At 41.0% G+C, this 21,859-nt stretch overlaps 1 long non-coding RNA gene across 1 annotated transcript; it reads left to right on the plus strand.

The window, feature by feature from the left end:
* The first annotated feature begins 772 nt into the window (after positions 1-772).
* Positions 773-21,516, plus strand: LOC116981616. Its single transcript, XR_004414256.1, has 3 exons — positions 773-867; positions 12,481-12,563; positions 21,396-21,516. It is a non-coding gene; the product is annotated as an uncharacterized LOC116981616 (long non-coding RNA).
* The last annotated feature ends 343 nt before the right edge of the window (positions 21,517-21,859 follow it).

Raw genomic sequence — 21,859 nt, forward strand, 5'->3', positions numbered from 1 at the left:
TACGTTTGATCTCGCCGATGTATAATAGTCCACATCTTGAATAACGGATACAGTAGATGAGGTTGGAGGAGTGCAAGTGTTCCTCTGCCTAACCTGAAAGGACTGTTGGGGTCCCTGGACAGAGTCGAGGAAGGAGGTTGCAGGGAAGTTACCTGGGGAGGGGGTGGTTTGGATGGGAAGGGATGTTAAACAGGGAGTTGTGGAGGGAACGGTCTCTGCGGAAGGTGGAAATGGTTGGAGATGGAAGATGTGACTGGTGTTGAGATCCTATTGGAGGTGGCGAAAAGTTTGGAGGATTATGTGTTTTATGCGGAGGCTGATGAGGTGGAAAGTAAGGACTAGGGGGACTCTGGCTCTGTTGCGACTAGGGGGAGGGAGAGCAAGGGCGGGGCTGCGGGGTACCGAGGTGACACGAGAGAGAGCCTCATCTATGATGGGAGAGGGGAACCCCTGTTCCCGAAAGAATGTGACCTGGTATGGAACACCTCATCTTGGGTGCAGATGCGGCATGGACGGAGGAATTGAGAGTAGGGGATAGAGTCTTTACAGGAAGCAGGGTGGGAAGAAGTGTAGTCGAGATAGGTGTGGGAGTCAGTGGGTTTGTAATAGACATCAGTCGATAAATGCTGACGACAATTAAACAATAAATACTGGCTGTGCCAGCAATATGTAGATCCAAAACAAATGACAAATAAAAAAGCTTTCACCTTCCAGAATTTTGGTGAGATTGATGTAGTAACATTTGTGAAATTACAGTATTCATTGCACATATTACAGATATTACTCTGTCACCCCATTATAGGAACAATGTGGAGTCTTTGGAAAGGGTGCAGAAGAAGTTTACCAGAATGCTGCCTGGATCAGAAGGTATTAACTGTATGGGAAAAATAGGATGAACTTGGATTGATAGAATTTTCAAAAATTATGATAGGCTTATGTAGGGTAGACAGTTAGAACCTTTTGCCCATGGTGGAAATATCAAAGGCTAGAAGGCATAACTTTAAGGTGAGAGGGCCAAAGTTTAAAGGCAATATGCAGGGATAGTTTTTTTACACGAAGAGTGATGGGTGTCTTGGCATCATGTTAGGCACCATCGTTGCTTGCTGAAGGGCCTGTGCCCGTACTGTACGCCTCTATCTTCCATATACTGTCTTAAATAAATTGGAATGTGGTTATCAGTTTTCAAGTGCATATTCCAAGTGGATATCCATTCTGTTAGGAATGCAGAACTCTTCAGCAAATGCATCCCACGAGATACTGCATATAGTGCAGCTCCAAACTAAAATTCAGAACTTTTCAGTTCATTGGGATGTTTTATTGTGCCTCAGAGTGAATGAATTCTCATAGGCCTTTCTCACGGGGCGACTTGACGCAAGAGTTAACCAGAGTTTAACATCGTGGGAACCTCGTGCGATAACAGTACGGCATTCGTGGACCACCGTGGACCACCGTGGCGCTAACGGCAGGTAATCGTGTAACTTGGTGACTCGGGAGAAAATTCAAGCAAGCTTGAATTTCTCCAAGAGTGACTTGTACACTTGTGGTTGAGCATTGCAACATTATATGAACGTAGTGGCCAGTGCGATATCCGTGCGATATCCGTAATAACTCTTGCGGTTACCGTGGGAACTCCTGCGAACGGTGAACCCGGAAGCTGGACAGAGGGGACAGAAGGTGAGTAAAAAAGGTGTTCTCAATATCCTTTATAAATGTCTGTATGTTAATATGTGTGTCTTTTCCTCTTGGGCATTACTTTGTTTCTGTTGGTGGCTCCACATTTTATGATAGCCTGAAGTGTGATAAAGCTTTTACCTCAGCAGTTTGATTGTCAGTGCTTGTTTACCTCATTGTTAAATACATATATTTTTTACTATCAGCTTGATGTCTGCAATTCTTCATTAACACATCACTACAAGATGAATGTCTCTAATGTTATAATCCCTCTCATGCTGAAACACAAAATAGTTGAAGGGAGGTGATATAATCACATTTTCATTAAGTTTCATTTTTGAGTGTTCAGGTCCATCAATTGTTGAGCTATTTAAACGTTTGAAAGTTTCACCTCTCGGTAGAAAATAAAATAAGCCAATCAGCATGGTAAATGTGAGACAAAGTCTTTATTCCTATTTGACAATATAAAAAGACGACTTGAAACTACACCTGTTCATGTTCTTCAGAGATGTTGCCTAACCTGCTGAGATACTTCGCCACTTTGTGTCCTTTAGCATAAAAGAAGCTGCATATTAAAAATTATGTTCTGTACACATCAATTATCACTCACTTCCTTTAATATTTGTTCAGCAGGCACCTTTTTCTCTGCACTTCATCTTCAGTTCTGAGTTCATCCCAGTAACAGAGATAAAATGGGCAAAAAATAAAGCATTGGAAGAACTTAGCGGGTCAGGCAGCATCTGTGCAGGGAATGGATTGGTGACATTTTGGGTTGGGACCCTTCCTGAGATTCAGATGCTGTCTGACCCTTGTGGCGCGGCGATAAGCCCGAAATGAAGGCGAGGAGCTGGGTATTTCGGGAGGAATTTTATTAGTTGTTGTTCTCTTGTCCAGTCGGGTCGGCAAGAGGACGATCGCGTCCAAACCCCTGCCCTTTATCCCTGTAGCTAAGGGCCGCCCCCGGACTAGTCCATCCCCGAGCCGAGTGGTTCGATAGTGGGATGGCCACACCCTCTACATTCCTCCAACACTTTGTTTTTTTTTGCTGAAGATTTCAGCATCTGCAGTTGTTTTCTGCCTCCAGAAATGTCCCTGATATAACTGAATGGCAAAGATCTTTATCTGAATGGTGCATATTTCCCATTGAACAATGCTGCAGGAAATTAATTTACTTTTCGTCCAGTGTATTTAGCTTCATGGTGGTTAGAGATGCAAACCAATCACCAAAGTTCAAAAGTAAATCTTGGGTCCTGAGCTGCACAGTGGTCATGAGTCTTTGTGACTGATTTAAGTTTTTGAATGTTTAGGCCAGTGGTTCTGTTACCATGGGTACAAAGAGCATCTCAACAATATTTCAATCCCAACCTGCAAGCAATACCCTAAGTGATCTGTTCAGGACTATTCTGTTTTTGATGTTCCATTTGAACGGAGAAACCGCATATTAAAAATTCTGTTCTGTTCACCTCAGTTATCACTCACTTCCTTTAATGTTTGACAACCATATTGTAGCAATGTTACAAAATTTTGAGATTTTTAAAATCAAGTCTGTAATTTATCCCATCAGATAAAGCATAAAAATAAGTTTAATTTGACACCTAATTCACTTTCATATCTCAAGTATTTAATAAGTTATGGCCATTTTCATACTGGGAAATGAGCATCTTGTTCCCTATTGATTTTCTATGGACATAACAAAAAAGCTGTGATCTTGAACAGTCAAAAGCCCATAACTTTCTTAAAAATTAAGAAAACTGAATGAAATTTTCAGTTATCATAGATTGAAGCATTCTGAAACAAATATAAAATAATCTTACTTGGATGACCTGAAATTAAAGCATATAATTAGTTAGTTACCTAATTGTAGCTAATTTCAGACTTCAATTACTAGATCTAAACATCTATCCATTTCTTAATAAATGATTAACATTTTTAAATAGCCTAAATGTCCAAATAATATTCACAAATAATTCACAATAAAACATGATTTTTAAATCTCATTTACATTAATTTATAGGCCAAATGGAAGGAATTTAGTGTTCAATTGCTGTAAATAAATGCCCATTTAAATCAGCTTTCTAGTGGGTCCCTGTGGAACGCGCTGGTTTAGAACGTTCACATTGCGGTAGATTTGTGCCCCAAATGCCCAGAAAAATACTGCGCGATATAATGGGCCCAAATTGAGCTACTCGCAATATTAAACTTTGTATAAAGGGATCTTTAGAAGCCCTTTTTAATGTAAATATATACAGCCTAACTTCAGCTGTTTGCTTTATGAGACTCTGCGGTTGCTGGCGGTCACGGGTTTAGAGATTGATTTTTAAACTACTATAACTATTTTACGAGGCCTTTAAAACTAATAATAGCTTTTGCGACGGGGTCTTCCAGCGATTTTTCGTTAATAATTAACTAGGCTGAACATCTTCGATTTGAACAGCCTAGAGAAAATCGCGTTTTAAACCCGCCCCCTCTAAACGGCGCCAAAATCGCGCACACCCTCAGCGGCAGATTTTCAAAGACGCTTCAGGTAGGCTTTGCAACATACCTACATATTGTGCAAAATAAATCAGCGCTGCATGTGATTTTTCTAAGGATGTTATTTTTTTTTTAATTCATGATCTTCACAATGTAGATAGATGTATATCTCTATTACAACAGCCACACTCTTCCAATCACATTCATTTTAGGTTTCATTACCACAAGATATGTCCACAGCGATTTTACAGCAAATTGGCACTGAATCACTCTTCCCTAAGTGACAAAGGTGTCTTTCTTTCCAACAGCAGTCAGACCTGCTGAGATAAGTAAATATTAATGTACTCAATGGGCTTTGTAGGAAGAGTGGTGCCAGATTTAGAATCAGCATTCACTTATTATTCTGTCAGCTCAGAAATTGATTTGGATTATCTTATTTATTTTTAACATCAAACTGGTGTTATGTCCCTCGCTGCGTATTCGTTAGCTGGGAGGGTGAAACAAGAAAATGCACGAAGAATCCTTTTCTCATCTCATGCTAACGTAGCTTCTTATTAGTGAGGCGGGAGAGAGACAGATAAATGTCATGATTCAGTGCAACGAATTATTTTGAGGCACAGCACTAATAGGTTGTTATTTCTGTTTGGGTGCTGCGGGATTTGAGCTACAGGAAAATATAATTACACTTAAATTTGCAAGAAGGATAAACCAACCCAGACGAACAATCCTCCGAGTACCGTTCACTTCCTCTCCAGTTCTGTGGGTTCTGAGGTGGCTGATGTGGCCGGTGTGTGGTGCCTGTGCACCTTGCTTTTGAAGGTACTTGCTTGTTGGGCAGGTGGGTAGTTTGGGAGGTGATGCACTCTTTGCACCATTGACCCTCGGCTTAGCTGCAGCAGTTATTACCTTGGCATGAACCCATCTTTTACTCTCTCTGGATCAAACAACATGTTTAAGTGTGTTTTTAAAAAAAAGATGCAGAATGGAAATAAGCCCTTTGGCCCACCACACCCATATTGATCTTCAATCCCATTTACACTGATCCAACACTAATCTAATTTTATTCTCTCCATATAGTCATCAGTTCCACCCAGATACCACCACTCATATGCACAGGAGGGGCAATTTACCACTCACCACATGTGGGGCAATTTACAGTGACCAATTAACCTACAAACCTACACATCTTTGTGATGTGGAGGGAAACCATAGCACACGGAGGAGACCCATGCAGTTGCAGGGAGAACATGTAAACTCCGCTGACGCTGAGAGGTAATTTGCTCTACAAGCTGTGCCACTCTGCCACTCTGCCACTGTAGCTTTTTTATGTTCCCAATGGGTAGGTGCTGTTGTCAACGTCATCCCAACTGCTCCATCTCCATTTTGAGCAGTTATCAGTAGCTGTGGGCTATGGCCACATACATTGGTGCAAACTTTGTCGGCCGAAGGGCCTATTCCTGTACTGTTTTGTTCTATGTCCTGTGTTCTATGGAGTTCTGTATGTTAGTAGGATAGCTATACCTTTCCAAGACAGGGCTTGGGTTAGAGCATCTTTTTCAGGAGGTTGGCGATAATGAAATGAAAATTATATGCTTGGTAGAGGTACAGTTATTCCTAGATCCCTCTGTTCAACTGCATTCCTCAATTCACTACCATTTACCATGTAGGTCCTATTTTGATTTGTCTTGGCAGGACAAATCAAAATAGGACGTACATGGTACATGGTAGTGAATTGAGGAATGCAGTTGAACAGAGGGATCTAGGAATAACTGTGCACAGTTCCCTGAAGGTGGAATCTCATGTACTGTAGATAGGGTGGTAAAGAAAGCTTTTGGTGTGCTGGCCTTTATAAATCAGAGCATTGAGTATAGAAGTTGGGATGTAATGTTAAAATTGTACAATTTTGGTCGCCTAATTATAGGAAGGATGTCAACAAAATAGAGAGCGTACAGAGGTGATTTACTAGAATATTGCCTGGGTTTCAGCAACTAAGTTACAGAGAAAGGTTGAACAAGTTAGGTCTTTATTCTTTGGAGCGCAGAAGGTTAAGAGGGGACTTGATAGAGGTCTTTAAAATGATGAGAGGGATAGACAGAGTTGACGTGGATAAGCTTTTCCCATTGAGAGTAGAGAAGATTCAAACAAGAGGACATGACTTGAGAATTAAGGGACAGAAGTTTAGGGGTAACATGAGGGGGAACTTTTTTACTCAGAGAGTGGTAGCTGTGTGGAATGAGCCTTCCTTCCAGTGGAAGTGGTGGAGGCAGGTTCGATTTTATCATTTAAAAATAAATTGGATAGTTATATGGACGGGAAAGTAATGGAGGGTTATGGTCTGAGTGCAGGTAGATGGGACTAGGGGAGAATAAGTGTTCGGCACGGACTAGAAGGGCCAAGTTGGCCTGTTTCCGTGCTGAAATTGTTATATGGTTATATGGTTATAGAGGTAAATAAGTCCAATTAAGGCTGCAATATTGGAGATATTAACATGGGTGAGGACTCTCTTCCTGCCAGTGCCTTTGGAGGATTATACATGGATGGCATTTTTCCAATGCATGAAGATGTCCTCTGCAGATAGTCCAGGTGTCGGAAGGATACAGAAATGGAGGGATCATTTCTGCTGCTAGACCTTTAACTTTGTTCTAAGTTCAAGATCTTGATATTTAAAAACTCTATTTTAAAACAAAATCTGTCTGAGAAGGAAGAGATTTAAAGGGATCTCTGGGGCAACATCTCCTAGCCCATCTACCTCATTGGAGACCTTTGAACTATCTTTAATTGGACTCTATTGGACTTTATCTTGCACTACACGTTATACCCCATATCCTGTATCTATACACTGGACAGCTTAACTGTAATCATGTATAGTGTTTTCGCTGAATGTATTGCACGCAACAAAAAGCTTTTCACTGTACACTTGACAATCATACACTACATTGAACTAATCTCAGACAATTAAACACTGCCGGTGTCCTCAGGTGACAGTGAACTATATCAATATTTTCCTTGAATGAGAGGTGGCACCCGAGATATTGGGGAATGTTCCACACTTCATAGTTCTCAGGTGCATCAATGTGTCTCCTAATGGGATGTAAGCTAGGACATTTCTCCAAATTGAAGCAGAAGTCCTCCTTGGCTACAGCCATTATTTGCAGGGTTGGGCCATATGGGTTGACAACCACAGTGTGTTGGTACTACTTTATAGGAGGATGTGAGACTTATATCAAGGTAGGATATTCAGTTTTGACCCCATCTATAGACCCAGCACAATTACACTCAAAACTGTGTCAAGGTTAAGAAAATTGTTTATCTTCTTAGTTTTCTCTCAAAATATCAAGTTCAAAATCTGCCAGCAACAAATGCAACAAAATAGTGTTTTGAAATTAATTTTTAACAAAGGAATGTTGCTTTAAAAATGTTTCCTCCATTTCCACCTTCTGAATGACAAAGGTTGTCCTTGAGGTCTCTTTTAAATATCTCCCCTCCTTGGGCTGGTTGGTTTATAAAACAACTAAAATTGGGATTTTCACAACATCTAAGCAATTTTAATACTGGTGTCAATTCACCAAGCTTATGTTAGTCTTCTGCAATTCTATAAAAAATATGTAGAATTATGTTTGCAGAGGATAATCAGTTTCTAAATAACTTAAGCTTAAAGGTACATTGAAAAGCTTTTCAAATTTATATCTTAGACTTCTAGTAACAATAGGAAAATGAGTCCGTTTAGCTGCTCACTTTATTTCAAGCCCCTTTTATGGTTGGTAACAGACCGAGACTATTGACTATTAATGATCAAGTGACTGAAGGATGCTCCATGTTTGACATCAACCAGCACAAAAGTGTAGATTTATGCTTTATTTGCATTACAGTCAACCCACATTCAGTGGCTGATATATGAGCAAAAGAGGAAGTGTAACAATTATAGAGCAAGTGTCACTTTCAACAGATGGATGAGAGGAAAATAAGATTGTTGTTGCCATAAATGATGTCCCCCCAGAGCAATGATTGACTAATCATTGAGGCATATGGAATTATGAAGAATTTTGTTGGAATAAGTTAGGAGAAACTGTTTTTGCTGGCAAGGTTGAGACTGCAGTTGCTGGAATCCAGAGCAAAAATCAAACTGCTGGAGGAACTCAGTGGGTCAAGAAGCATCAGTGGAGGGAAAAAGATGGTCAATATTTCAGATCAAGACCCTGCACGTTTCTTCAGTCATTTTGACTGCACTCCAACAGCTTTCCAGCCCTTGCCTCACCCCTCCCTCCGACTTTTATCTCTTGACCCTCTCAGTTCCTGCAGTAGTTTGTTTCTCACAGGCAAGATGTCTGTTAAACACAGGTTGTGGGCTAAAGATTACTGACAAAGAGGCCAAGTTATCTAGAGGTGGAGGAGAAATTAGTAAATGTTTTATATATTTTTAAAAATCAGTGATTTATGGTGAACTTGACTGAAGATGTGGTGGAAGCAGATTTGATTTACACTAGAATGCGCCTTTCCCATCTACCTCCAGTGCATTCTCTACTTCCCTGCTGCAGTGCACGGGCACAAAATCCTGCGATCAAATATCTAGGCACCAGATTGCAGGCCGCTAAGGACTTGGGACTGCAATTTCTATATAATTTTTTTCTCTACAAATTACAATTGGATTTACATTAGCACCCTGTTAAACATAAGAGTTTCAGAGGATCATTGTCAGACAACATATGAGAACAGGTAACTAAAATCGAAAGCTTGGTCAAAGAACTAGATTTGAAGGGGCATCTTAAAGTAGAAAGGAGAGCAGTTTCCACTTCTTGACCATTTTCCAGCCCATTAAAGGGAATTGATTTCATTCTTTGCTGGGAATTGGAAAAATATAGGGGAATCAATGTTATTGGTATTTTATTCCAAGAAAGTGGTGGGTGCATAGAACAAGTTGTCAGAAGAGGTAGTTGAAGCACAGACTATAACAACAAGGTTTTGAGAGATATGGGCCAAATGCAGGAATGTGGGATGTGTAGATGAGACATCTGGGGGAGCATGGGCAAGTTGGGCCGAAGGACCAGTTCCTTTGTTATATAACTATAAGAGCTGGCACAAACAAGATGGGCCAAATGGCGTCAACATGGGCTAGACAACAATGTGGTTATGTGAACCTACCTCAGAACCATAATGCATAATTCCTCAAGATATAGTACAATAAAGCCACGCTTCAGTCAATGCTAGTTTCATTTTCAGTTTTATAGTAAAAAAATTACTATTGCAGAGAAGATAAATCCTGTACTTCAAGCTGAAGCAGCAGCTCTTTTGCAGAACGAACATGATTTCTGTTCATTTCAGCCAGTAGACATGCTTGTTCATTATATCAAAGAGAGCTTTAATCCAGCTTTAATGCAAATGAATAAACTTCACTGCGCAGTTTACACAGCGGGTGTCTTTCAGTGAACGGAGACAGAAAAGGCTTTTGGCCTTCATTTACATTCAGACTGCAATGAGTGCATGCCTTTTCTGACTGCCAGTAATGAATAAATTCAACTTTTTAGGTTGGCGACAGCTGGTTATTTAAAGCACCATAGTTTCTTGTCAAGCCTGGTTAAGATAACAATGCTGTTTAGCATATCACTTTAAATGAAGGCTGAAATTATTTAAATCCATGTCCATTACATGCTGGTCATGCAATCTGTCATCTGCATTCTATTGCCAGCCAAATAGTCTTTTAAGTTTTTATAATCATGTTCAATTGCTAACTGCTATAGTAATGTAACACATTATGTTTACCTGTACATTTTAGTTTATATGTTTTTATCCTTCTGGGTGTTGATCAATATAATTGCAGCCCAATTTTTGTTGATAACTTCAATGTTCTGTGCGTTCATTATTGGCCAGTGAGAGACCATTTTGGCTCATCACTTGCTCTGTTTCTTTTAAACACAATGGTCGCGCAGTATTCTTTTCAGTCAAATTATGGCAGCAGGTAGCATTAGGGCAGGTGACCAAAACCAATAACTTGGTCAAAGAGGAGACACCAGAAACTGCAGATGCTGGAATATTGAGTGAAACACAAAGTGCTGGAGTAACTCAGTGGGCCAGGCAGCAATTCTGATGCTGAGCAAACTTAGTCAAAGAGCTGAATTGAAAGAGCATCTTAAAGTAGGAAAAAGCAAGAGAGCAGGGGAGGGGATTTCGAGAGAGAGATTTTGAACGTCAATATTTGCTCAAAGTGCATGTAATAGGGAGACAAGTGAAATTGCTGACCCACAAGTTGACCGTTTTGAGCTTGCATGGCTAGAGGTGGTGGGGAAAAGCTCGCCCATGCGAGGATTGGAAGAAGAGGTTTTGGTGGAGAAAGAATCCATTGCAATCAGTGGGCACCGGGGGAGAAGGACTTGATGTGGATGAGGTATGAACTGCAGAGTTTTGTATAGGGTTAATTGTATTGAGTAGAGGCCAGTTAGTGGAGCATTGAATGAGTAGTAGTAGGCCCCCTTGGGTCATGTCTGAACAGGGGTGATGCATCCTAGTTTGCAGGTGATGTGTGGTCGGATGCAAGCCTGGGCGATGTCATATGGAGGACAGGCTGTTGCCCGTGCAGCACATTCCCCCTCTCCACGTCGCTGATCGATCCAAAGGAACAGCAGGGCCATTACAGTTTGGCACCAGCGCCGTCGCAGGAGCTGCCAGAGCGAGGTTGTAGACAACGACGAACTGCCTTGGGGTTTCCAATTCCGGTTTTTCTTGAGGTTTACTCCAGGAGCCTTTTCCATGACTGGATATGGCCACAAGGCAGTGGAGGTTTTAAATCAAAGTTTTCCCTCTCCTAGATGGACTGCCTTCCCAGGCTGACGAGCCCCATCTGCCTGAGACTCATGAGGGCGGGAGCGTCTACCTTCCCGTGCAGGTTTATAGCACTTGCCTACTTGAATGAGTATGGGATTATTAAAAACTGGATGTGGGATTGAGGAGCAACTGTGAAGATGGGCATTGCCTTGCAAAGGAGTGAATTGTGTTTCAGAATCCCATGATTGCCATCAGATAGGTTGCTGCACTGGCGCCGGAGCCTGCTGCATTGGCGCCAGAGTGTGCTGCTCTGTTGCAGTCATGACTGCCATCCTCTTCTCCTTCAGCGAGCAACCAGCAGTAATAACATTCACCGTGAACTGAATGGTCTATGTCGCTGAGCCTGTTTCAATGGCAGTCGTTTGATAATTTTATTTTATTTATTTTTATTTTATTGCATTATCTACAGGCCGTCACTGGTTAATGAATGGATTCTATTTAGACAGGTTCACGTTAATTTTGTTGTTAAATTGGAAAATGCAAAAAAATCACTCAACGTGGTAATAATACCTCGGCATTAATGTAACAAATAGCCTTAAAAGCACATTTTGTGAAAGGCATTTAGACAGGTACATGGACAGGAAAGGTTTAGAGAGATATGGTCCAAACGCAGGCAGGTGGGAGCAGCATAGATGGGGCATCTTGATCAGCATGGGCAAGTTTGACCGAAGGGCCTGTATCCATGGCTCCATGCTGTAAGTTGTGTCAATCACAGCTGATAAGAATAAATAATTATTTAAAGTGGAGGGAGGGAGAAAACTAGTTTTGCCATTTGTATGAAGGTATGTCGACCTTTAAATGTAATCGTGTTACAGAAGCTGGTACATATGGAGGGATGTCCATAGGCTGGATGCTCCTCATATGGGGAAAGACTGTAATTGGGAAGGAATTCTTGGTTATCTCTTACAGTACTGAGTGAAATTGGCAAACCTCACCCATTATCCAGGAAAAGTTTGTGTAAATGACCATTGAGAATGAAATTCCAAAGTTTCTTAATGAAAACTACAGATATCCCAAGCCAACTGATACCCATTTATTAGAAATAAAGAATATAAAATGTGGAGCTAGAATGGATGACTGCATGACCAGTATGACAAGAATCTTCATTGTCTCTTAAATTCCGAATGCCATTCAATTTATTTAAATTAAAATAGAAAAGGGACCAGACAGAAATGATGGCTAATGGAATCCTGACAGATGGTTCATTAATTCAAATACTATTAACCTAAGATTTGAAAAATGCAAATAAACAACCCAGACTGTTGAACATCTAATTTTCCTGCAAGCAATAAAATACACAGGCTTCAAGTTCAATCCGATTGCTTTACTGCAGGGTGCCTTGCCTGCCTAGATTCTCCCATAATAACATACCATTGCAGTCACTTGCTTCCTGATTGCTAACATCACCACTCTGTGCACAATAGTTTTTCCTTCTATTACGCACACATTAGTTGAAATCGCTATTATTTTTGCTCTACCGATGGGTGCTAAACTTTGAATGAACCTTTATATATCTTCCAGGGATTGAGAACAATCTGTAAAGAACTTTCAACTGAGTTAGATGCAAGTTTGCAATTATACATGACAGACAAGTGGCTGACAGCGTGAGTTTTTTTAATAATGGCTTTATAAAAATTGTTAATGTTAACGGTGTTTATTGCATCAATGGAAATGTTTGACTTAAAAGAGGACAATGTTTGACTTAAAAGTGGTGCAGCTGGCAGGGCCATTCTCAGTGGACTACATTTGGGCTGACTGTTCCTGCAGGTTTATATTCAAAATCAAGTTTACCATTTAATTTCCATACATTTTGCATTGTGATTTAGTTGGGTCCTTGGATAGTTAGTTATTTGGTTATATCCTTAGGGTATGTCATTTGGTGGTTAGTTAATTATTTTCTTTTATTTGCACAATGCAACTAGTAGAGCTGCTGCCTCACAGTGCCAGTTACCCGGGTTCAGTCCTGACCTCAGATGATGTCTGTGTGGAATTTGCATGTTCTCCAATGGTAATGTTGCCCTCAGGTCCCTCTTAAATCTTTCCCCTCTCACCTCAAAACCATACCCACTAATTTTAGACCCCTCTATCCTGGGGAAAAGGCAGTGGCTATTCGACTTATCTATACCCTCTCATGATTCTCTAAACCTCTAGGGTCACCCCTCAGCCTTCTATGCTCCAGGGGAAAATCATACAGCCTATCCAGCCTCTCCTTATATGTCAAACCCTCCAGACTTAGCAAAAAGTTATCAGGACGTGAAAGTGTCGCAATGCATTGCACCAACCACTCTCTTTTGATTCAATGGTAGACCGACATAGAATTAGGTGCTTTGCTGTAAATGGTGGCACACTACTTTTCTTACCATTGCTAAATAAGAACGATGGCGCAGTTATTAAATTGTTCCACCATTGTCCACATGCCTGATCTATTGATATGGAGAAGGTTCAACCCTGTCCCTGTAATGATGACGATATGCTATCCCCAAACAGCTTGGCCTGGATGTCATTCCATATCCACAATAATGTGGTTGACAATCTAAACGCTAACTTCATTAAATGCACTAGTCCTGTTCACATTTTTAGTGCAAAAGTTAGCATATGTGGACCATTTGGGTACTTTTAAAAATCTTTGTCTCTCTCGTAATGAAAAAAATCCCTGTCAAAGGAATTATGATCCCCATTTTAAAATGAATTTGATACCTGAAGTACATGATAAGATAACAGGCAAGCACCTACAAAATGAGTTTGTAGAAGATAAAATGTAACAGTAAGTAAGGCAAAGCATGGATTAATTATACATTTATGAGCTTATTCCATTTCAAAATTAATTCCAACAAGAACAGAACATAATTATTTTAAACCTATGTTCTTCCAGACCATCTTTAGTGACAAGGGACATGTTAGTTTGACAGGAGATTGGCTAACTGCAGGGATGATGAATCCAACATTTCCCTTTGAAAACCCATTTAAAATGTAAAAGCAAAGCTGAATTAGCAGATTATAATCCCCTTTACACCACAATAAAAAGCACAATCTTGTGCATTACTCAAACACAATATTTGTATTATTCCTGGACAATTGAATCCAACCTTTGATCACCAATATTACCAAAAGCAATGTGGAGGAAGGAAGTGCAGGTGCTGGTTTACATCGAAGATAGACACAAAATACTGGAGTAACTCAGCAGGACAGGCAGCATCTCTGGAGAGAAGGAATGGGTGATGTTTCGGGTCGAAACCCTTCTTCAGACCCTTCTTCGAAGAAGGGTCTCAATCTGAAACATCACCTATTCTTTCTCTCCAGAGTTGTTGCCAGTCCCACTTAGTTTCTCCAGCAGTTTGTGTCTATCTTACTAAAAGCAATAGACACAAATAGTTGGAGTAACTCAGCAAGACAGGCAGCATGTGACGTTTCTGTTACTCCAGCATTTTGTGTCTACCTTTGGTTTAAACCAGCATCTGCAGTTCCTTCCTGCACCTTACTAAAAGCAATCACAGAAGTCAGAGTGACTGATGTTAGCTGAAGCTAATCACAGAGTGTATGTTCCGACATAGTGCAGGAGAGGCTCTGTTGCACACAAGCTTTAAGATTCTTTGCTATAAGAAAAGTGAGAATATAAAGGCAATTAAATCGACAGGGTTCATTTTCTTTTGATTTACTCTGAGACATTCTTAGTGATACAAATGCTACTGTATAAAAAATACTATTACTGGGCTTTGCCTGGGTTACCAGTCATGTTCCATTTGCTCTTTTGTGTTTGTCATTGTATTTATCATCACTCTATGTACTGCATGTACTATTTACCCTGTGAGCTTTAAATGAGCAAGGAATTTCATTGCAGCCTGGCATATATAGCAATAAACTAATCTATTTAAATATCTACTGTTTTGTCTGCAAGTCGGTTAATTACATAGGCATAGCCAAGATAGATAGGCAAATAGGCATGGAAAGAGTAGGCAGTTAGGATCTTTTTTCCGGGATGGAAATATCAAATACTAGAGGCCATAACCGAGAGGGGCTAAGTTTAAAGGAGCTATGCGGTGCAGGATTTTTTTTGGATAGGTACTTGGATATGTAGGAAATGAAGGAATATTGATTATGTGCAGGCAAGTAAGAGTTGGTCTTGGCATCATGTTTGGCACAGACATTGTGGGCTGAAGAGCCTGTTCCTGTGCTCTTCTATGGTTTAATTATCAGAGGAAATTATCAATGTGTAGTATCTTTACAAAGCAACTTGAAGGAATTAAAATAGAAGACGTTTACTTCTGCATACTAAAGTGAATGACAGAATGATCTTCTGATAAAACAAAATTAATCTGGGATGTTAATTCTGTTTCTCCAAAGGGAGCCCCCCTGAACTGGGCAATGACAATAAAAGATATTATTATTATTATTATTATTATTATTATTATTATTATTGTTATTGTTATTGTTATTGTTATTGTTATTGTTATTGTTATTGTTATTGTTATTATTATTATGCTGACCGATTTGCTGAGTATTTCAGAGTACTAATTGTAATTTACTCAGTACTAACCTCTGTTCTTCCATCAAAAAAAATCATTTATAGGTTTTCTCCTCTAATGTTCTTGTGAAGAAATTTTTTAAACAAGACTACAGAATAAAATTCAGGGCATAATTATTTCATGTTGTATATTTTAAATAAATTGTATGGAACTGAGTTTATCTACAGCTCACTTGAAAAGTATTCTTTGGAAGGGAGACCATGGCAACACTGGTGTGCACACATGAACCATGCGAAAAATTAATTAGTTGTTGAAACACTGAAGACTATATTCAATAAATACATTGTCAAATGTTGATAAATGCAAAACAAAAGTCCTAGCCTGCTCAATCTCTCCTTATAGCTCAGGCCCTCGAGTCCTGGCAACATTTTTGTAGATCTTCTCTGCACCTTTTCCAGCTTAATAACATCTTTCCAACCTGCAACCTGTGATCAAAACTGCATACAATACTCCATATGGGACCTAACCAAGGTCCTGTCCAACTGTAACATTACCTCCCAACTACACTCAGTACTCTGACTGATGAAGACCAATGCGTCACAAGCCTTCTTGACCACCCCATCTACCAGTTCCTTGTTTCTACTAGGATACAGGTACAAAGTTCCCTGAAAGTGGTGACACAGGTAGACAGAGTGTGGAGGAAGATGTGTAGCATGTTTGCCTTCATTGGACACTTGATATTGAGTTGGGACACCGTGTTGCAGCTGTACAAGATATCGGTGAGGCCACATTTAAAGTATTGTATGCAGTTCTGGTCATCATTAAGCTGGAAAGGGATGCAGCAAAGATTTATCAGGATGTTACTAGGAATTAAAAAAGATAGACTAAGACTTTTTTCCTGGAGTGTTAGAGGCTGAGAGGTGACAATATACAAAATCATGACATACACAGATAAGATGAATGGTCATAGTCTTTTTCCCAGGGTAGGAGAGTCCAGAAATATAAAAGGGGAAAGATTTAAATGAGACCTAATGGGCAGGACCTACAGGTGGTGAACATATGAAATGAGCTACCATAGGAAGCTACAGAAGTGGGTACAATAGGGTTGCTTAAAGGACATTTAAACAGGTACGTGGATAGAAACGCTTTAGAGGGTTATGGGACAAACACAGGTAAATGGGACTAGTTCCGTTATAAAATCTGATCATCAGGTCAAGTTGAGCTGAAGGACCTATTTCTCAGCCTTGACTGTTTTGCACAAAAATATGAACTGAAAATATTTAAATATTTCAACATCCAAGAAGAAATAAATAACTTTAATTCTGTCGTTTCACTTTGTATTCTTTGGTTTATTCTTTATCTACTCTTTATTTATTGAACTATTATGTATGGCTCTTCCTGAACTTGAGCAAAGCCGTCATAGCTTGAACCTGCTATAAATATACAATGCAGTACCTTGCTATAAAAAGCCAGTCAACTAATCATCATTCTCAAGTGGCATCACAACTGGTAATTTTTGTTATACTAACAATAACCAAGCAGGTTTCTGATGAAATACTTAAAATAGTGGTGCAGATGGTGGACCTGTTGCCTTACAGCGTCAGAGACCCGAATTTGATCCTGACCTCGGGTGCTGTCTGTGTGCAGTTTGCACATTCTCCCTGCGACTGAGTGGGTTTCCTCTGGGTTCTCTGGTTTTCTCCCACATCCCATAGACTTATAGGTTAATTGGCCTCTGCAAATTGGCCCGAGTGTGTAGAGAGAGTGGATGCAAAAGTCGGATAACATAGAACTAGTGTTTGCGGTTGATCGATGGTCAGCATGGACTTGGTGGGCTGAAGAGCCTGTATCTCTAAACTAAACTAAACTAAACTAAAAACAGTTAATTTCTGCACAAAATCAAATTTTCCTGTTCCCTAAAATGTCAAGTTAAAAACACTCTAATATATTTCATGAAAAAAGACCAAGCAAATGAAAAAATCTAACCATCTGTCATAGGGGAGATTATGTGTTCGGCACGGACTAGAAGGGTCGAGATGGCCTGTTTCCGTGCTGTAATTGTTATATGGTTATATGGTTATATTAAAAACCCAGCCAAAATTGGGTCTGGTTCACTGAACTCTGAACCCTGAGCTCAGTCAAACTTCCTCTGAATGCAGACGCCCAAAAATATTTGTATCAAATACATGGCGTTTCACAAAGGAAAATGGATAATTTATTGTCCCACTAGGCTTTCAAGATTGGAATCACAAGCACTCAGAAAATGCATTTACATTGTGCTGTGTAATATGATGCTCTCTCCTACTCACCTGCTGTGAATCCCATGTTGCAATAGTCACACAGCAAAATTTATAGTTAGACTGCTTCTAAGAATAGGAGCAAATATGGAACAAGATTTCTATAGGAACAGAATATTTAATGTTGTGCCTCTCTCGCTTACTAATCAAATACTTCAGAGCCCCTCATAATGACATTCACATTCCAAGTGACCTTCTGAATGTCTAATGACTCGTCAAATTAGTTTTGTGGAAGCCAAAACCTTTTTTTTGTATGTCTGCAAAATGAGGTCAGTACAAAGACTGATTAAAGGAGAAAAAAATATTCAACGTGTAAAGGCATTTCCAAAATAATGTGCAGAGAGTTAAACCATGCTATATTATTGAAGAGTGGAGTGATTTAAATCCTGCCTGTTCGATGTGGGCTGGGTTGAGTGATTTTGAACACCAAGGGTATATTCCCACTTTTGAATCAATCATTTCCACCTGAACATCATAGTTTTTGTTTCTAGCCGGACAATTAAGCTGGGTGTGGTATTTCAAGGCACGGGTTTCAAGGTCTATACAATTTTAACTCATATTTTGTGATTTTTCCTAAACACTAGTTATGAAAAGGTACATCTCTGACAGATTTGGCAGACCATCTCTGATTTTATCACTTCCGTCTGTCTGCCCTCCACAGCCTCCAACATCGTTCCCCAGCCCCGCACGGCCTGGTTTTACCTTTTCCCCAAAATCCATAAACAGAACTGCCTTGGCCACCCATTGTTTCTGCCTGCACCTGCCCCACTGAAATATGTTCCACGTACCTGAACTGGTCCAATGCCTCCCGACCTATGTCCAAAAGGTTTTGTACCATCTCATAACTCTAATTTCCCTCTCCCCTGACTCTCAGTATGAAGAAGGGTTTTGACCCGTAATGTCACCTATTCCTTTTCTCCAGAGGCGCTGGCTGACCCGCTGAATTACTCCAGCATTTTGTGTTTCTCTTTGGCATCTGCAGTTCCTTCCTTGACATAATTCATATTTTGACACGTCTCCTACTATTCTACAAATAGTATGTTTGATCTCCACTCCTGTGCATGGCTGCCTAATCTTGGTTGATATCTCATTCCACTTCTAAGGGAATATTGCACGATTTGCCTTCTTTTAATACTTCGATGCTTACATTGAATATATGCTGGGTGAGATGCTTCAGCATCTAGCACCAGAAATGGAGGCACTGCTGCTGCTCAGGTTGACAGCTCTGAGAAATGTAGTTGTCAGGCTGATGCTGAGGCCAGTGGTGAGAAAACTAACTTAAGGTAAAATCAAGGAACTGCAGATGCTGTTTTACATAAAAGAACACAAAGTGCTGGAGTAACTCAGTGGATTAAGCAGAACGTGATAGGGGGCGCCGTCCTGTATGGTATGGCTGCCCAGCCTGCAGCTGTCCGTTTTTTTCACCTCTTTTTTTATTTTTAGTGAGTTTTAGTGTATTGTTTCTGGAGCTCTAGTCTTTTTTATGTGGGCGGTGGGGGGGAGAAGGGGGAAACTGCTTTTCGGTGCCCCTACCTGGTCGGAGAGGCAGCTTTTCTCCGGGCAGCACCTTCGACCCGTCCTCGTGGCCTACCAGCGGGCCTGGAGCGGCGTTTCCTGTCGGGACCGGCCAGAACCTCGGCTTTGGTAGCGGCACAGCGCTGGAGCGCTATCGCAGAGCGGAGCGGGCGATGCCTTGCCTGGGTTGCCGCGCTGGAACTCCGGTGAGCTGAGACCGCCGAGAAAAACATCGTGGAGCTGCGGGTCTGTGGAGCGGCCAGCTGCGGGCGGCGGCGCTGAACTCTACATCGGGAGCCTGGGATCTCTTGCCGAGATCACCAGTGGTGGAGCTCCATCCAGCGTGGCCTGTCAGCATCGGAAGCCGTGGTCTCCAGTAAAGAAGTGGCCGTTCCAGGTTTCCTATGCTGCTGTGAGGATTCTCCCGACACCGGAGCACCATCATCCAGCGAGAAGAGCCTGGAACATCGGGCCTCCATAAAGGCGACTGCGGAGGCCATAATAGACCCGACTATGGGTGGACAAGGGATGGGGACTGGACATTGTGCCTACCCTCATAATGGGAACCATTGTGGGGGGATGTTTTTTATGCTTAAATCGCTTTATTATTGTTATGTCTATTCTTTTTTTATGTGCTGCATTGGCAATAAGCATTTCACTACACCTATGGTGTATGTGACTATTAAATAACCTTTGAACCTTTGAGTTTAGTTTAGAGATACAGCACTGAAACAGGCCCTTTGGCCCACCGTGTCCGCACCGACCAGCGATCCTCACGCATTTACGCCATCCTACACACACTAGGGACCATTTACAATTATACCAAGCCAATTAACCTACAAACCTGTACATCCTTGGAGTGTGGGAGAAAACCGATGATCCTAGAGAAAACCCACGTGGGTCACAGGGAGAACCTACAAACGTGCAGACAAGCATCCGTAGTTAGGATTGAATCTGCATCTCAGGCACTGTAAGACAGCAACTCTACCACTGCGCCACTGTGGTGCTCCTGGTGATGTTTCTGGTTAGGACATTAACCATGAAGAAGGTTGAGTCTGAAGAAAGTTCCCAGCCCGAAATGCCATCTATCCATGTTCTCCAGAGAATCCGCCTGACCCGTTGAGTTACTCCAGCACTTGGTGTCCTTTGAGGTAGAATACTCTTCACCATCCTGTCCGTTGCAAACACAACATCTCATGGAAGAATGGCTGTAAGACAGACCTTGTGAAACCCAAGTATTGCTTTCATATTAAGAAAGCACTCCATGTTAAATGAGATAGAACTAATTTACTCAAACCCAGGCATCCACAAGACACTGAAGGGTTTCACCGTGGCAATTGGTAACTTTGTATCCAGCATATCTTACACGCTAGTCTTTCACTCTTTCTCTTATTCTTACACTTTAGTTTCAGTGGAGTCTTTCCTCTGACTGGACAGCACGCATCAAAAAAGGTTTTCACTGTACCCGTGACAATCATTAACTAAACTAAACTGTCTACAGGATGGTGGAACAACCCTGAATCAATGAAGAGTGCAGCAGAGCATACCAAGAGCAGCCCCCTGATGTAGCTCAAAGCAAGTATGTCAGCTTGATGAAACTCTTAACATCAGGCAACATAAACACTAAACATCCTGAGCTGTGACCTATTGATCAGATCATAAGTCTTGCTGCACCCAATCACTAATGGGGACGGATAATTGAACAGCTGAAAGGAAGGAGCTCAATTAAAATTGTCTTCCCTCGGATGTGATAGAATCTTAGATGTGAATGAGGTTAAATCTTTTTTGCAACCAGATTGGTGTGGATGGCCTTTTTTCTGAGGCTCCTATCATAATTGAAGCAGTTTCAATAACAAGGTACATTAAAACGTAGATTAGTACACTGCTGCACAGCAAAAAGATTTGAGAACACTTCAGCTGTATGGCTGGAGATTTGTACTCGGGGTAAGTGAAGCCTCTTACCAAGCTGTTCCAGTGCAGCCACTGCACTCGCATATTTGCAACATGGAAAATCCTCCTCATCAAACCTGTAATAAGTTAATTTTAGTCAGTCACTGCTCCTTAAGTAGCTCTCAATCATCTAGAGAGTGGGGGAAGGTGTCATTGAGTGCTTATCATGTACCATTTACTGTTCACTGATGCTCTGAATGTGTTTTGACAGAACCATCTGATGCTCCAACTTGTGACCAAATGAATTTCATCGGTGAGTTGGGAATGGCTACGTTTTACATCGAGCAACACTTGACTGAATGTGGTACCTAGGTTACCTGGTAAAAATATGGTATCTAGGTTACCTGGTAAAAATGTGGTAGCTGCTGTAGGTTACCTGGTTTAATGGAGTCAAAGGGGAAATTAGTACACAGATTAGATTAGACTTCAAGATGGCAGTGCTGGCTTAAGTGCGGCCCACCTGCAGTCCGTCTGTTTTTTTTCTTTCTTTTTGTTTCTTGTCATGTTTTAGTTAATTTTGTTTTATTAAGTTGTGTATGTGTGTGGGTGGGGTGGGAGAAACATGCTTTGGTCTTCCTTCCGGGGATGCGACTCTGTTTTTTTGTCGTATTCCCCGTCTCCGTCTTCGCCGAGGCCTAATGGCGGAGCTTGCGGCATCGGTGCCGTAGCGGCGGC

This window comes from Amblyraja radiata, chromosome 15, assembly GCF_010909765.2.
Source record: "Amblyraja radiata isolate CabotCenter1 chromosome 15, sAmbRad1.1.pri, whole genome shotgun sequence".
Lineage (NCBI taxonomy): Eukaryota > Metazoa > Chordata > Chondrichthyes > Rajiformes > Rajidae > Amblyraja > Amblyraja radiata.